At 38.3% G+C, this 18,324-nt stretch overlaps 1 long non-coding RNA gene across 39 annotated transcripts in view; it reads right to left on the reverse strand.

The window, feature by feature from the left end:
• Positions 1 to 2,518: 2,518 nt before the first annotated feature.
• The window catches only part of LOC144296920 (uncharacterized), an 87,721-nt gene continuing 71,915 nt past the window's right edge, over positions 2,519 to 18,324 (reverse strand). For 4 of the 39 annotated variants that reach the window (XR_013363865.1, XR_013363862.1, XR_013363854.1 and 1 more), the window contains 5 exons: positions 11,890 to 12,067; positions 11,523 to 11,624; positions 10,011 to 10,146; positions 4,537 to 4,655; positions 2,520 to 2,826 (listed from right to left, as the gene is read on the reverse strand). This is a non-coding gene — a long non-coding RNA (uncharacterized LOC144296920). Of the gene's footprint in view, positions 2,827 to 4,536; positions 4,656 to 7,790; positions 7,892 to 10,010; positions 10,147 to 11,522; positions 11,625 to 11,889; positions 12,068 to 18,324 lie in introns of all 39 variants that reach the window. The other 35 variants (XR_013363919.1, XR_013363864.1, XR_013363900.1 and 32 more) reach the window with 28 other exon arrangements.

Here is an 18,324-nt window from a genome sequence, read left to right on the forward strand (position 1 = left end):
AATATTCCTCAGCCATTAGAAACGACAAATACCCACCATTTGCTTCGATGTGGATGGAACTGGAGGGTATTATGCTGAGTGAAATAAGTCAATTGGAAAAGGATAAACATTATATGGTCTCATTCATTTGGAGAATGTAAAAATTAGTGAAAGGGAATAAAGGGAAAAGAAAGAAAATGAGTGAAAATATCAATGAGGGTGACAAAACATGAGAGACACCTAACTCTGGGAAATGAACAAGGGGTAGTGAAAAGGGAGGTGGGCAGGGGTTTGGGGTGACTGGGTGATGGGCACTGAGGGGGGCACTTGGCGGGATGAGCACTGGGTGTTATGCAAATTGAACTCCAATAAAAAATTTAAAAAAGAATGAAAAAAACTTATACTTTTAGATGATATTTGCAATTTATATATCTGATAAAAAAACATATCCAAATATATAAGGAACTCTCAAAATACCATAATAAGGAAACAAACAACCCCAACCCAATAAAATGGGCAAATGATTTGGACAAACATTTCATCAAAGAAGACATAAAGATAGCACATAAGCCCTTGAAAAAATGCTCAACATCGCTAGTCACTAGGGAGGTGCAAATTAAAACCACAAGAAACTGTTATATACCTATTAGAACAAGTGCTGCTAAAAAGTTGAAGAAATTGGAACTCTCATATACTTCTGGTGGCAAAATAAATTTTACAACCACTTTGGAAACCAATGTTGTGGTTGAGGAAGGTTTCTCAGAAGGAAAGACATGGTGGCTGAACCATGTATGTATCCAAGCCATGATACCCCCTCCATGATTGCTCCCTCTCACTTCCATCCCTATGACTCTTACTGATCTGTGTCAGATGTGTCATGTCTTTCAATTTCATCCTGGTATGTTCACACTTGATCCCATCCACACTGACCTTAGTACAGTTACTCCTCAGCCACCTGGACCTTCCACTAGACAGGCAGACACACACACACACACACACACACACACACACCTACTCATTATGTCTACACTGTGTGAACATTTGCAAAATCACTCACTCATTGCACATGCTATAGTTGAGCTATACGATTTTTCTATTATTACTTATCCCTGAAGAGTTCAGTGCTCATGAATAATACCCTCTAGAGTGGGGCAGACCTAATGAAGCCATTCTGGTTTGAGAAACAGATTAAATACAGCCCATGTCCTTTAGAATTAACATTTCATCTCTTGTATAGCATACCTGTCATTTAATGAGGGACCCTAAAACTTTTGCAGCTCCCTACAAAAATATAGATTCTAAGGAAGTAATTAGATTTACAAATATATCAGCATAACATTGATTAACATATGGTTCAAAGTATCAAAAATTATTAGAGCAACTTAAATATTCATCAACAGAGGAATAGTTAAATGAATTATGCTATATCCATCCATTGGCATGCCATACAGACATTAAAACAAAATGATCTAAATTTAGTTTATTGCAGAGAACAATCCCTGTAATACATATACATGTATATGTACTTATATATATGGAATGATCTTATTCTCCACCACACCTAGTATATGTGTATACACATTTGACTTTAGTATCTCTGGATGGTGGGATTACAGGTGATTTTTACTTTCTTTTATATGTATTTATTGTATTATTTCTGAATTTCTTGCAGAAAGTGGGCCTTGCTTCTTATAATCAGAAATAATAATTCTTTCCACATGGGCAAAAAAAAAAAAAAATACCATTCACATCTTAACATTGGCTTTGGCTGTAGGCCAGGAAGTCCGTTCTCAGGATGTGGGGAAGGGGAATGGATCTTCCCTGTGCAGCTGATGATTATGATCCCTGGCCCCCTCTTTGATTAACAGTGTGAGCAGCTGATGAATTTAGCATGTGCCATTTCATACACAGGTCTAGAGCAGCCTTTAAACTAACTCAAAAAGATGTTCAGATTTATCAAGATACTATTTAATATCCAAAATGTGCCTTTGCTCCTGCTTATTACCTACTTGCTTTTCAGAGCTGACACCCAGTAAAGGAAATTCATATTTAAAAACCCATAATGCAAATCAGTGATATTGTATATGATGTAATGTATAATAAAGGGAAAAAAGACCTAACCATGGCTTAGCTGCTGAGGGCTGCCATAATAAATTAAAACAGACTTGGTAGCTTTTATTTATTTTTTTAAGATTTAATCTATTTATTCTTGAGAGACACAGAGAGAGAGGCAGAGACACAGGTAGAGGGAGAAGCAGGCTCCGTGCAGGGAGTCCAACATGGGACTCCATCCTGGGTCTCCAGGATCACACCCTGGGCTGAAGGCGGCGCTAAACCACTGAGCTACCGGGGCTGCCCAACTAGGTGGCTTAAAACAAAACAAAACAAAACAAAACAAAACAAAACAAAACAAAACAAAAAAACACAAAAAACAGAAATACATTGTCTCACAGTTCTTGGGCTGAAAGTCTGAAATCAAGGTGTTAGTTGTTTGGTTCTTTCTGAGTGTTTTTTTTTTTTTTTTTAATTTTTATTTATTATAGTCACACATAGAGAGAGAGAGAGAGGCAGAGACACAGGCAGAGGGAGAAGCAGGCTCCATGCACCGGGAGCCCGACGTGGGATTCGATCCCGGGTCTCCAGGATCGCGCCCTGGGCCAAAGGCAGGCGCTAAACTGCTGCGCCACCCAGGGTTCCCCTGAGTGTTTATTCCATTCCTCACTCCTAGCTTCTGGTGACAGCCAGCCGTTCTTGGCCTTCCTTGGCTTGGAGATGTGTCCTTCCAATCCCTCTTCCATCTTCACATACCTTCCCTATGTCTCTGTGTCTTCCTGTGGCTGCAATCAACTTTAGTAAACAGGAAGAAAAAGTAATCTGAAAAATCACTAAGGTGATAATACCTTATGATCAGCCTCTTCTGTTCATATTTGGTGCAGTAATGCTTTATATACACATTTGACTGATATGTGTAATTTGTCTTATTGTAGATAGCTATGCATCCCAATTCAGTACAGGGTAAGGAAGTCAGACTGTATGAATTTGTTTCTTGCCTTCACCACTTGCTAGTTTTTGTTTGTTTGTTTTGTTTTTTAAGATTTATTTATTTATTTGAGAGAGAGTAGGGAGAGTGGCAGAGGGAGAGAAAGAGAAGCAGATTCCCCACTGGGCACAGAGACAGACTTGGGGCTCAATCCCATTACCCTGAGATCATGACCTGAGCTACCTGAGCTGAAATCAAGAGTTGGACACTCGTCATACACCCAATACAATAACCAACAGTGTTTCCACTCAGTAAGTATTGGAAAAGACAGAAAGAGGGAGAGAGAAGAGAAAGGCAAAAATGAGATTCAAAGAAATCTGCAAATAGAACTGTCTCAAAACACTATTAATATAGCAAATGGTATACTAACATATGGTGCCAAATGGAATCAAATAGATAAGAAAAATCCTGAAGTTTTGAGTGAGCTACACTGAAAAACTAACAACAAACCACCCTAGATTAAGAGGTTGCAATAAAATAGAAAACAATAGAGGTTTTAGGGGAAAAAATGGCAGAAAACTTCAGAATGAATTCCTAGACTTGATTTCAAAGCATGAACCACATGAGGAAAAACTGGATTTGGACCTCGTCACATTAAACACTCTTTTTCTGCAAAAGATTTTTAAAAGGATTTGGTGGACCTGCAGCATCTATTAATAAAATCCCATGGATCAATCTTAGAAAATACTAACAATCATTGTTATCATTGTTGTTCTCTCTATTATTATGGCCTTAGTCAATCCCTGTCTCAAACACTGCTGTCAGCAGAGCAAAGCATTTTTAATTCCCACTAACCTTATCATTTGCCATCTTTTCCCCCTTTTCATAAAATTGATCTCCCTTCTCCTTTTCCTGACATTTTCTCACTTATCCCTGCTGACCCTGATCATAAGCCACCTCCTTAGCAAAGATTCCCTGATTCCCTCAGTGTCCACATCTCTCTCTCTTTTTTAAAGATTTTATTTATTTATTCATGAGAGACACAGAGAGAGAGGCAGAGACGTAGGCAGAGGGAGAAACAGGCCCCCCATGGGAAGCATGATGCGGGACTTGATCCCAGGATCCCGGGATCACAATCTGAACCAAAGGCAGATGCTCAACCACTGGCCACCCAGGTGGCCTCTCTCCCTTCTTTCTGGTAGTTCCCTTCTGCAAATATATATTAATTTTTATATATATGATACTTTATTGTATTAAATAGCATATTATTTTTCAATATAATATGCATTTTATATATAATAGAATGTTAATTAGACTATAATTGAGTAGAATATTTGATAACAGAATGAAATATATAAAAAAGAATAAATATATATTCTCTATAAGTGTGTATATATTACAAATATAAATATATAAGTATATATGATATAAATATATTTGAAAATGTTTATATATTAAATATGAATTTAATGCATATTAAATATAAATATATGCATATTTATATGTAACAGTTCTATTTCTTTTTTGTTAAAAGGGTCTTCCCTCATTAATATTTACAGTTGCAAATAATCACTGACCATTTGTTGAATGAGCTGACATACAGCTGCTGCTGGAATGATAGGATTCAGCTCTGCTCCTGGGTATCCCCCAAGTGCCCAGTAGAATGTCTGGAATATACTTGCCATGGGGAAAATATCTAATACACAAGTAAATGAAAAGATTACAGAACACAAGCATCAGCCTAAACACGATTAGAGCTCCCCACAAAATTCCATAAAATATATATATATATATAAAAAAAAGTCTGATGATGGAAGAAAAGCTCACCAAAACAGCTTTCTCTCTTTCTCTGTATTTTTTTATTTTGAATATCCCCTAATTTTTACCATTTCTTTCAATGATGTTTACATCGAAGGGAAAATAAATTCATGGTTTGATTATGGTTCATGTTACTTTTGTGAATACGTTTTGCTACTTTTGTCTTTTTTTATACCAGTCACTGATGTCTTTTCTAATTAACAGCTCTAATCAAATACTTGTGTATACTGCTCATATAGATGCTGATTTCAGTATGTGTGTGTGTAAGTGCATGTGTGCAAGCATGTATGCTTTTGTGGATCTGCAGTTTAAAAAAATGTAAGTTTAAAGAACTGAGGTTTAATATCCTCTGAGATTTCTCTAATTAGGTTCTACTCCTCTTCTTAGATGAGTTTAGTACCCAAATAAATGAACTAATTAGTAGTCTGTTGTTGAATGAGGCTACAAGGTTTTATAAAATCCCTGGTCATTCTCGAGAGTTCCTGCCCAGGACTGCAATTAAAGAACTCAGAAAAAAATAAAAAATAAATAAAACCTGTTTTCTATCCTCTCACCTTGTTCCATAACCACAAGACTGCAGGTGCTGTGCTCAGTTCCTGAATGGGTGTGGGCAGGGCGACATGGGTGGAGGAGGGCAGCACACAACCCAAATCTGGGTAGCAAAAGCCAATACAGAGATGGAGAAACAAAGATAATTCCCAGAAGACCAGTGCTCTTTTGAATGACCCAAGTAGTCTGAACGAGCCTTTGAATTTCACCTTGATGTTTAAATGAAGGCACAAAGGGAAAGCAGGGGCTAATTCTATCGATTGGTGTGGACTCAGAAATCTAGCATAAAAGTAATATACCAATATAGAGGGAATGTGACATAAAAACGAATCTAGTCCCATCTAACTAAATCATGTCCTGACCTTCTTATATCCCTGTGGATTCTTGTAACACATTAAGCTAGAGTTTTGTTGGGGATTCGTTTATTAATAAGCAAATATATCAAACCTTATATTAACCATATTTAGCCTCTTCTGAAAACATTTAAACAAATGAAAATGAACTAATGACTAGTTTTTTTGTCCTGGTTTTGTGGACAAGATCTTGAGAATGATTCCTTAAATTATAACTATTTTTTCACTCGGGTCATGGTCCTCTGCTGCTCAAACTACTCTCCCCTCCACAAGTCGTCCCTGTTTCCTTCTATAGGGGTACATTGTTTTGGACTGCCAGTAAGAACTCTGTCAGGACGCCCGTCTGTGCCTCAGAGGGAGTACCAAATACCCAGGTAGTGCAAGGAGTGGAGAACATTCAATGTGTAACGCATATAAAGTCACAGACCCAGAGCAGAAGTACAACAGAGCTCTGCGTATCTGAGGTTCCTTCTTTTCAGTACAGTGTTTCAGCCTGATGCTCAAGTCACTTCCCCTGTCAACTCAGCTCCCTGCATACAGAGCCCTGTCTCACTATAGCATCTTCTCTGCCTCGGCTATATCCTCTTTATAACCTTGTAGTGAGGATCCATCCCCAGCCTTTTCAGTCTTGGAAATCCACTGAACACCAAAGCGTTTCTCCTGCATTGGCTTTTTTCTGAAAGGCTAAATAAGGAAGTGGGAACCCTGGTTTCAGTGGCTGCAGATCCCTGAGGGTGGGCATGGGGCACCAGGTGAACACTGTTCTCCAAGCTCAGGAAGATGAAGCAGAGCTGGGTCTTTCTCCCCAGCCTTCCAGTTTCCTTTTCTAATGTGTCTAGAATAAATCCTATCTATTACAGTACAGATTTAGATCCCCATCTGTTCTGAGAAAGCTACATCACTCCCATTCACTTGTGTGTGACTTTGTTGGGGGAAAATAGCATCTGAGTTACTTAACAAGGCATCTTAGAGTATAATGGAGCAAGAGGAAGAGTAGGCTAGTGCTTGCTTCCCTCATGCCTGGGAGAAGGGAAATCCTTTCACCCCACGGCTTTACATCATAGTAACTTACTGAGTCAATTTTTAATTAAAATAGAAATATCTGGTAGAGGTTTCATGCATCTTCAAATATATTGCACCCAGATGCAATATTAGAAGAGAAGTAATTTGTCTGCAAACAATTGTCTGTCAAAACTAGGACAGCATACCTGAAACCAACATTTGCCAAGTTTAGAAAGACTGGTGAAAAGACTGTTTTCCCTGAAGCATTATTTCTGCCAGAGGAGCCCAAGCAGCCTTCAAGCAAGGCCAACAAACTTCCAAAGGCAGGAGTTAAGGGAGAAAAGAAAATTAATTATTTTCAAAATATAAGATACTTAGATGAAAGCCAGATGTTTGTCAATTTGCTAAAATATTACACTATCCAGCTTAAAAATGTTTGCAAAAAGTAGACAGAAGCATGAGCACAGATCTTGAAATGCAGCAAGTCACCAGGTTCTAGAGGACCAGAACACTACCAGGCATGGAGTGGTTCTCAATCAGTGCTCGTGGACCAAAAGAATGAGTGAAGATCAGCAAACCCCAAATGCCTTAGGATGATAATCAAGGTCTCTCATGTGCTTATGAAGATCCAGATATGGTCCATTTGCCATGTTTATGTCTCAACTCTTCGAATTCTTAACTATCAAGCTTCTGAGATACATCCCATCATAATCCCCTTCTTACAGAAAGGTTAAGGAATCTGCACATAGCCCAACAGGTCATGAGGTGAAATCACATTCTACCATGCATCATATCCTAGGTTCCAGGGAATGAGATGAATATGCCCCGCCAGCCAACAAAATTTTCTTATAAGAAGTACCCTGGAAGCAATTTGGACTCTGTCAATTGTCAATGCCTAAGGGGAAAAAGCAGTCTCTAGTAGATTGTTTCCTGTGGCCACAAAGTCTTTCTGAGCCTCAGTTTCCTTAACTGTAAGTGGAGATGATAAAATGTAAACCTTGGGAGTTTTCTGTAAGGATTGGCAATGATGTGTATAAAGCACCGCACCCAGACTACTGTCTGGCCAATGGGAGAGAGCCTCAGTGAACATTAGGTATTTTTGCTATTACCTGCTATTCCAAGTGTCCACCCTCTTCGTAAGCCTAATAATGTGGCATGAGGGATGCATTTTAGACTTCATCAGACTCCCTGGATGGTCCATATTATAAGTCTGTGGTCAAAGCATTTAGAGTTGGTTTTAATGAGCTACCACCCATCTATTAACCCTTACAGATTCTTTTAATAATCCTGTTGGGTGAAGGTCTCCAGAGTACAGTGTCTGCCTCTTTGGTCTGGCAGCCTTACAGTAAGCGGTCTCTGGCATAATACCTATACTTATATGTAACTTCCCATCCAAAAGGCTCTTTAATAGCTCTAGTGAACAAAGCACCTTGTAAATAAGGTAGTGTTGGCATTTTTATGTTGGCTTCCATTAACAGAGACTCTATGATTGGTGTCAAGATGGTTTCAAAAAGGTTTCAAGGTAAGCTCAGCATTCCAAAGTCCCACTTAAGGACTCCTGCTTTCTATGTTTCCTCCACATTCATGCACCCATTCAGGAAACATTTGCTTAACTCCTTTGATGTGCTAGGCACTTGCTAGCACATGATGTGGCAGTGGAGGCAAGCAATGGGGGGTGATGGGAACAGAATCCTCATCCTCATGTGGTCTAGAGACTGGGGGAAACACAATCATTCTACATGAAGTGACAAGGAGTGGCATGGGGCAGGATACAGGGAAGGGTAAGGAATGGGCAGGAGACCCAGGCCCATCTGGAAAGGCCTTCTGCACAGTGGATTTGTAAACTGTGATGTGAACAATAGGAAGGCCTTGGACACATGAAATGTCACAGCTGGAAGAGAGTATAGGGCCAGTGAAAAGCCTGAATGAAGATCCAAAGGAGAGGATGAACAGAGCACTTTCTAGAGAATTGAAGGTAGGGTGGAGGAGGGGCACCTAGGTGGCACAGTTGGTTGAACTTCTGACCCTTGGTTTCAGCTCAGGTCGTAATCTCAGGGTTGAAGGATTGAGCCCCACATCAGGCCCCATACTCAGTGCAGTCTGCTTCAGATTCTTTCTCCCTCTCCTTCTGCCTCTTCCCTCCCCTCCCTTTCTCTCTCTCTCATAAATAAATAAAAGTTTTTTGTTTTTTTTTTAAACGGTGGGGTGGAGAAACAATCCATCTGGAGTATGTGTGGTAAGGAGCAAGAGGCATGTGTTAAAGCTCAAAGGTGGGCAGCAGTGCATTTGGAAGATGTTCTCATTTATGTGCCATCTATGAAGCCAGCAACACAAAAAATAAAAATCAACCTATATTTTCTTCCTTTGATTCATGCGGGCTGCACTGAATATACGTAGGTTGCAATTAAAGTGAAATGACTTACACTTATGATTGTGTAATAGAGAACTGAATTATGAGGATGGCCCAGCTTAAAGCCCACCTCCACTATCAATCCACCCTTGATCAGCATAAAGTGATTTCTCCACATTCAGATCTCCCAGTATTTATGGCTTTCATCACTTAATTATACTGGCTTGTTAAATTATCTTCTCATACACCCGTGGCTTAACTCTTTTATTAGAGAGAAGGCTTCTAAGAAGATCAAATCCCCTTTGAAACTTCTCTGTATCCCCCAAAGTAACTAGCATCCACATGATTATTCACTTGGCCAACAAATATGATTCTATGCACAAGATAGGCATCAGAGAAGAAGGCAGAGAAGGACCCTGGTCTTGGAAACCTAAAGTTTTGATCAGGGAGGCAGATAAATAATTTAAAACATATTGCAATACATAAGCACATAACTGTATATTTACAGCTTCCAATATTGCTAAGAACAATGATTAAAATGAAGGGAGATGTGTTACAAATTGGATTCGAGGCATACTACTTTATTGTATGGAGAAATCCATACAAAATCCAAAAAGTTATTTTTTAAGTCAGGACATGAATGATAAGAAGGAACAAGCCGTGTGAAAATCTGGAGTGATGCAGACAGATAAAAACTAAATATAAACCTCTATGATGGGAAATGAGCTATGTCAATTCTTCCTATCACTAGCAGAAATGATAATCATGTAATGCAATAGAGGTGTCAACTAACACTATGTGGCCATGGTATCACAACATAAATATAAAATAAATATGTTGTACACCTTAAACCTGCATAATGTTATATATCAATTATATCTCAATTAAAATACAAACAAACAAAAACACCCAGCCAGAGGAGCAGAGGAGGAAAAGAAAGATGGCATGTATATCAAAAAAAGAAAGCAGTAGGAGGAACCTGGGTGGCTCAGTGGTTGAGCATCTGCCTTTGGCTCAGGTCGTGATCCTGGGGTCCTGGGATCAAGTCCTTCATCGGGCTCCTTGCAGGGAGTCTTCTTCTCCCTCTGCCAATATCTCTGCCTCTCTCTCTGTGTCTCTCATGAATAAATAAATAAATAAAACATTTTAAAAAAAGGAAAAGAAAGCAGTAACTAGTGTCTGATCACACAGAACTGTATAGAACATAAACAGAGTTTGGGTTTTATTCCTAGGTATAATTAGAAATCTTTCAAAGGTTTTTAAGTACTTAGAAGATACTAGAGTTTTAGATTTATTGATTGTTTAGCTGCTTGCCTGCATTAAACCCCAGAAAGACAAGTTTAAGAGAATAAAGCTTACCAAAAATTATTTTCTAATTTGAGTTAAATACTCATGAGTAAGGCCCCAACCTTGTAGCAAATTACAGAAAAACAATGGAATTGGCATAACAACACTCTTCATAAGTGTCCCTTACAGCAGATGTTATCTGTCAATATTACCTTCTCCCTATAACTGTGTCTTTCATGCAAACAACATCTGCAAGTTTGCATGGTGGAATGGACGTAAAAGCCTGCTGTAAACCACTGGCAATTTTTGTGTCTATACTCGAGTGAATGTCACAAAAAATAAACTTCATGGCTTCAAGTCTTTAAAGAGGGAGTTGGTTAATCAGAAGAACAGCAGCTGAGCCACGAAATACTTTTAAAGGGAAATCTTGTGTATGTAAGCACCTATTTTGCAAATGAAGCGTGTGAAAGTCTCATATAAGGAAGGCAGAACTCCTATCTGGTGGTCATTAAACATCTCATGGGCAAAGGCAGTAGTGAATTACCTCCATTTCTGTGTTAACAATTGCCTCAATTTGCATTTTAGCATAAAATAACTGTGAGTAAAATAGCCTAAAACGTCAATATTGAAAAAAATCAACAACAACAATAATAATAGCTACCATTTGTGATGCTATTACTTGGTGCAAAGCATTTGGGGAACATTCTGTAGATACGTGCTCATTTAATAGTTGCAGAACTCCAAATGCCATCCCATTAATAAAACCCATTGTAATGAATGGGGAAAGCAAAAATCAAAGATACAGCAACTTGCCCAAGGCTACAGAGCAGATAAGCTTCAAAGTCAGAGTTCCCAGCCAGTCTGCCTTCAGCTCAGGTCATGATCTTGGGGTCCTGGGATCAAGCCCCAGTTTGGGCTCCCTGCCCAGCAGGGAGCCTGCTCTCTCTCCCTCTGCCTGCTGCTCCCCATGCTTGTGCACATTCCTCCCACCCTCTACTTCTGTCAAACAAACAAACAAACAAACAAACAAACATGTCTTTTAAAAAAATCCAGAGTTCCAGCTTCTCATTCTTAACTATTTCAATATTGCCCTCTGAGACACCTGGTCAAAGCATCCTGCTTACAGCTAATAAAGACTTTGTCCGTAAAACTTGTTAAATATCACCTGCTTTAGTTGAATGTACAACTGGTGCTCCCTACCCACCTTATCTCAGTTGATTCATTCGAAGAAAACACTTCTTGAGTGTAACTCCTGTCCCAGGCAACAGAACTACAAACAGGAACAAAATGACTCTGATCCTGACTTCTGGAAATATATATATAAAATAGGTGACTATTATATATGCAAATATATAAATATTTATATATATGAAAATAAGAATGTCACGCATAGATAGGTAAGGAGGAGGGACATCTGTACACACGTTAGGGCATTGCTGTGCACAATTAGGGTAGGAACTCTTAGATCTAGAATTTGAGTTTTCAAGTCTGCAGATTGTAAAGCACATTACAATCAATTCCTTCACGTTGCACATAGATTCCTCATGGGGTTTCTCTGCATACGAAACTACCTTGTGGTTTTGGATGATAAGTCATTTATGAATAATCGTTTCCCCAGAAGACTCCATGGGTAGTATAGCTCACATAGTATGGTAAGTTGGTTCATGCTATATATTTATGACATAATGTTGACATCACTACTGGGATGTGTCATTATTCCAGATGGGTTCCAGTCCACTCTCTCAGTCTCTTGAATATATGTGCAAAAATAAATAAATAAATAAATAAATAAATAAATAAATAATAACATGCAAATATAAATACAAATTGCAAAATCCAAAAAATAGTTTTACTCAAAAAACTAACTTTCCTCTAAGGTACCAAAGCTAGTTTGCTAATGTAATTTATTAAAGGTGCCTACTTTGAAATCAATAGTAAATGACTATAGGCTAATTTTTGATTGATAAATCCCTCATTAAAATGAATGTCAGCCTAAGCTTCCAAACTATACCTATTAATAAAACTCTAATTGATATACGCAGCCAATGCCTTTCTATGGGCATAATCAATTTGGTACAGATCCTGCACTTTATTGACTTCTGGCTACCCAAGGGGGTTTTTTCCCTCCTCCTTCAGGGAGGGCCCATCTCTGTGCAGATACCCAAAAGCAGACCTAAGACATGAGGGCACTTGCCATTTAATTTAGACTTCCTGTGACATTCCTAACACACAGCACCAACGTCAGACAATGCTGTTAGTGGACAGGTCCCAAGAGTCACCATCTATGAAAAGCCAATTGCTGCACTTAAAAGCTAGACTGTCAGAAAGCTTGGTGCTCTAGACACCCTGGCTCCAGTTCCATCTACAAAACTTTAAGTGCCACTTGCTGAAAGTATGGAAAAACCATATCCTGTCTTTATCCATACAGAGTATCATTATGTGTTTTACAATATCGCACTAGCCAAACAACAGGAACCAGGCAAGGAGCTAGTGTTCAACATTCAAATATTCTAAATGTTCAAAGAAAAGCATTTTACCTGAGTCCTGAAGAAAATCAGTTTTCATGGCAGAAGGCACATGAATATTGATTCATTTGAATCCAAAGGAAGACCTCAACCACTAACTGATTCTTTAAAAACACCCCTAAGCTTCATTGACATGCTGTTGCTTTACACTTAGCATTTCTGAGTGAGTGTATTAACTTGGAAAATCTCAGCACACAGAAAAAAATATAATAAAGGTCTATTGGGAAGCTAAAAGCCTAAAAGAAAAAAAAATTCAATATCTATATTTTCAAATATAATATAAAATGAAATTTACTCCAGTGATAAAAATCTCAAATAATCAAAGAGCAGCCCAACGGCTAAAGAGAACTTAGTGGAGGCCTCTGACCCTCCCTCCCTGCAGGGATGGGTGGTGTGAAACCCTTAGATTGAAACCATTGCAGATATATCTTAAATATCTCAAAGACCGGATTTGTATTGAGCTCCAAGCAGCCCTTGAGTCTTCAGAAAATGTCAAGAGAAAAGATTCTCCTTCAAGGCTACCAGCACTTCTTACCTCATTTCTATTAGGCTTGGAAGCCAAGAGCTTTACATCCTCTATGCAATTCCCAGCTAAGCTATAAAACTCATGTCGGTGAAGAACACTTAAGGAGAATTGTTTTATCCCCACCGTCTGTATAGTAGGTAACTTTGTGAATGAGCATTGAGAGAATGATTCTAGAATGGAAGGGAGTGTATCCTACTTCATTTAACCTGAAAACAGTGAAATGATTCTCTTTCTTTCTCCCCCTCCTCCCCTCTTTCTTTCTCTTCTTTCTCTCCTCTCCCTCTCTCTCTCTCTCCCTCTCTCTCTCTGGATTTCTTTTAGCTTTGGATGGCTGGTTGACCATCCCTCAATTCTCTATTATATTTTTTTAAGATTTTATTTATTTATTTGAGAGACAGAGAGAGAGCACAGAGGAAAAGGGAGAAACAGACTCCTCGCTGAGCAGACAGCCCAACATGGGGCTTTATCCCAGGACCCTGAGATCACTATCTGAGCTGAAGACAGATGCCCCTACATTTTAAATCATGTTGTAGACCCTTTTTTTGTCAGGGCTTGGGTAAAGATTGAGAAGTTTCCAAAGAAACTTAACAGAATGCAGGCCCTACTGTCAACCTGGGTTTTTCCCCAGACTGAACAGGACACCTGCATGCCAGCATGCTGACTCTGTGATAAAGTGTACCATGTGTTTAGTGATCCCCTCAAATCTAAGCCAGTAGAGATTAACATTTTCTGTTAAGAAAAATTTCATTTTACATAGAGTACTTTGTTTAAAAAAGTATAATTCTTGTTCATTATAAAAGCAAAAGAATATTTTAAAAGTTTGGAAAATACAGAGAAGGTAAAGAACCACTTGGCAATTCCACGATGCCTTATACTGAATAGTGAGGACACAGTTTCCTGCACTATGTCTCTTTTGCTTCATTTTAGAGCATCCATTTGCTCTAAGGTAAGCAAAATGCTGCTTATTCTATAAAATTTTGCATGATTAAAAAAAAGCAAAAGCTAAAAGAAATTTTGCAGATCTATACATTGCTCTTTCTAAATTGTTCTGCCACATGGCCAGAGATTTCACTGAGGTCTTTCCTCACTTGTCATTCTCTGAGGACCTTCTTGACCACTCACAGGAAGTGCTGACACCGTTAGCTTCCTCATCATCCTCCCTTGACCCCACCCCACTGCCAACCCACTTTTTTGTTTTGCACTGGTGACCCCTGACACCAACAGGTGTTAAGTATTGGCTTATTATCTGTTTAATAGAATATAAGCACCATGAATATTTGGGTTTCTGGTTAAAATTCAAATTCAATAATTGTTCCCAAACTCTAGAAACCCACAATTGTAATTTTTTACAGACTTTTTAAATAGTAGTTCTAGGCTCACAGAAACATTGGCAGAAAGCTACAGAGATTTCCCGTATACCTCCCTGCGCCCACGTATGAATAGCTTCCACTCCATCATCAGCATTCCCCACCAGAGCAATACATTTGTTACAACTGATAGACCCACACTGACACATTATTATCTCCCAGAGTCCACAGTTTATATAGGGTTCACTGTTAGTGTTATACATTCTATGGGTTTTGATAATGATATGTATTCATCATTATGGTATCATACAGAGTATTTTCACTGCCCTAAAAATCCTCTATGCTATGCATATTTTTCCTTCCCACTTTCTTAACCCTTAGCAAACACTGATCTTTTTACTGTCTCCATAGTTTTAACTTTTTTCATGTGATATATTGGAATCACATAGTATGTAGCCTTTTCAGATGGGCTTCTTTCACTTAATAATATGCATTTATGTTTCCTCTATGTTATTTTTTCATGGATTGGTAGCTTATTTCTTTTTATTTTTTTAATATTTTATTTATTTATTCATGAAATCAAAGAGAGAGAGGCAGAGACATAGGCAGAGGGAGAAGCAGGCTCCCCACAGGGAGCCTGATGTGGAACTCCTCCCAAGACCCTGAGACCCTCAGGTTGTGACCTGAGCTGAAGGCAGATGCTCAACCACTGAGACACCTAGGCATCCCAACTCATTTCTTTTTCAGTACAATATATCATTCCATTGTCTGGATGTGCCACAATTTATCCATCTAACTACTATAAGGTTATTTTGGTTACTTCTAGGTTTTGGTAAATATAAATGAAGCTATTATAAACATCTGTGTACAGGTTTTTGTCTAGACATAAGTTTTCAACTTCCTTGGTGAATATCAAGGAGTGTGGTTGCCAGATCATGTGGTAAGGATAAGTTTGGTTTTGTAAGAAACTGTGAAACTGTCTTCCAAAGTGACTGTGCCATTTTGCACCCCACCAGCAAAGAATGAGCATTCCTGTTGTCTCACATCATTGCCAGCATTGGATGTTGTCAGTGTTCCAGGTTTTTTCCATTTTAATAGGTGTGTTAGTAGTATGTCATTGTTGTTTTAATTTGAATTTTCCTGATGATGTATGGTGATAGATGATAGATAGATAGATAGATAGATAGATAGATAGATAGATAGATAGATCTATATATACATGGAGAATTTTTTTCCTCTGCTTATTTGCCATCTGTGTAACTTCTTTGGTAAGGTGTCTGTTAAGATCATCAGATTGTTTATTATTTCATTGTTGAGTTTTGAGAATTCTTTGTACATTTGAATAAGAGTTCTTTATCAGATGTGTCTTTTGCAAATACTTTCTCCCAGTGTGTGATTGTATGCTCATTTTCTTGACATTATCTTTGGAAGAGCAGAAGTCCTTTGTGTGTTTGGTTTTATTTGTTTTAATTTTAAGGAGGTTCAGTCTATGAAGTATTCTTTTCATGGATCATGCCTTTGGTGTCCTATCTAAAAAGTCATGGCCATATCCAAGGTCACGTATGTTTTCTCCTGTGTTATCTTCACATAGTTTTATTGTTTTACATTTTACATTTAGGTCTGAAATCCATTTTTAGTTATTTTTTTGTGAAGGGTCACAATCATTACTTCACCTAGTAGCTCCCTATGGATAAGATCAAGGCAACAAAATTAAGGAATTTATTACTCCCTAGATTACCTTGAATTAGCATACAGATTGTTCATTCAGCCACTAGTCATTCATCCTACAGGCACGTTCTGATCACCTATTGGGTACCTGAGGGTCTCCAAATGAAAACAACATTTTTTTTTGTTCTCCATGAAGACGAATGGCCAGTAATAGACAAATGTGACAGAAGGGCCAGACAAAGAAGTGGCACCAGAAGTTACATTATGCAAAATTGGGTGTGTACTGAGTTTCAGTATGGGCAATAATTTGCCATCACTAGCTAATCACATGATCACTCAGAGTAGGTGAGATCCATATATTCAACAGGGAGGAGGAAAAGAAGCAGGTTCCAAGTAGACAAGGGTTAGCCTCTGAAGGATCAAGCAAATAAGACAAGAAAATTATCTAAACTCCCTTCAGGGAAGCCTATCCTATGCTTCCTTCTGTCATAACCCATCACATGCCACTCCAAATTATCCTTGTATCTAGTCCACACTCTATGCTTGCATCTTGCTGCTACCTCCTATAACCATCAGCTTCATGCTGCCCATTACCTCTTCCACCTCACAGAATACCATGAGCTTCTGATATCAAGAATGAATAAGGCATTTCCAGCATCTGGCCCAAAAAGAAAGCTTTATACCACCACTGGAGGAGTAGACAAATGAACTAAGAATCAGCAAATAGACTCTGGATATAGGAGTAGGCATATAATGAGAGGAGGATATTGTCAGTGGCCATATGGCATTGTAACTTAGACGAAACTCTACCACAACAGTTTAAAAGTAGAATACCATATTAGGGTGCATTAATAGAAACACAGTGCCCAGAAACATGAAGGTTATTATACATTCATTTCAAGTGAATGGTGTTCAGTTCCAAGCAGAATGTTTTAATAGGAATATAAGTCAAATAAAACATAAACAAAGATTGATGAAAAGGCAAGGTCAGAAGCATCTGTTCTAGGAAGAGCCACTGCAAAAGAAAAAAAGGGATTGTTTATTTAGAACAAGAGGCTTAGGGAAAATGGGATACCCACTGTTGGATATTTAAACTCTGCTGTATGAAAGATGCTCTACATATCTCAAAGGGAAAACACTGAAGGCCACTGCTAAATGTGCAGAAGAAACAAATTTCAGGCCAACACAAGGAAAATTTTATGGCAATTAGTGCTACCCAAAATTAAATTGGATTTTCTAGGAAGAAGTGAGGTTTGGCCACTGCAGGTATTCAAGCAGGGATAGCCATTTAAAAAAAATAATTATTTTTTAAAATTTGCGATAAAAATTAGAGTACCTGGGTGACTCAGTCCGTTAAGCATCTGACTTCAGCTCAGGTCATGATCTCAGGGTCCTGGGATGGAGTTCTGCTTTGGGTTCCATGCTCAGCAGGAAGTCTTTTGGTACCTCTATCCCTCTGCCCACTTGTACTCTCTCTTTCTCTCAAATAAATAAATAAAATCTTAAAAAAAAAAAACCAGTTGTGGTAAAAATAGATATGATCAATAACATCTGAGTATTTACCCAAAGAGTTCAAAAAAGATACATGTGCCCCCATGTTTACTGCAGTATTATTTACAATAGCCAAACTATGGAAGCAGTCTGAGCATCTGTCTATTGACTAATAATAAAGAAGATAGTGTACATACATATATATGTATACACACATACACACTGGAATACTACTCAGCCATAAAGAAAGAATGAAATCTTGCCATTTGCAACAACACAGATAGATCTAGATAATATAATGTTAAGTGAAATAAGTCAGTCCACGAAAGACAAATGCCATATGATTTCACTAATGTGGAATTTAAGAAACACAACAAAGAAAAAAAGAGACATACAAAAAACAGACTCTTAAATATAGAGAACAAACTGGTAGTTGCCACAGAGGAGTGGGGTGTGGGGATGGGTGGAATAAGTAAAGGGGATTAAGAG

Source organism: Canis aureus, chromosome 2 (genome assembly GCF_053574225.1).
Source record: "Canis aureus isolate CA01 chromosome 2, VMU_Caureus_v.1.0, whole genome shotgun sequence".
Classification (NCBI taxonomy): Eukaryota; Metazoa; Chordata; class Mammalia; order Carnivora; family Canidae; genus Canis; species Canis aureus.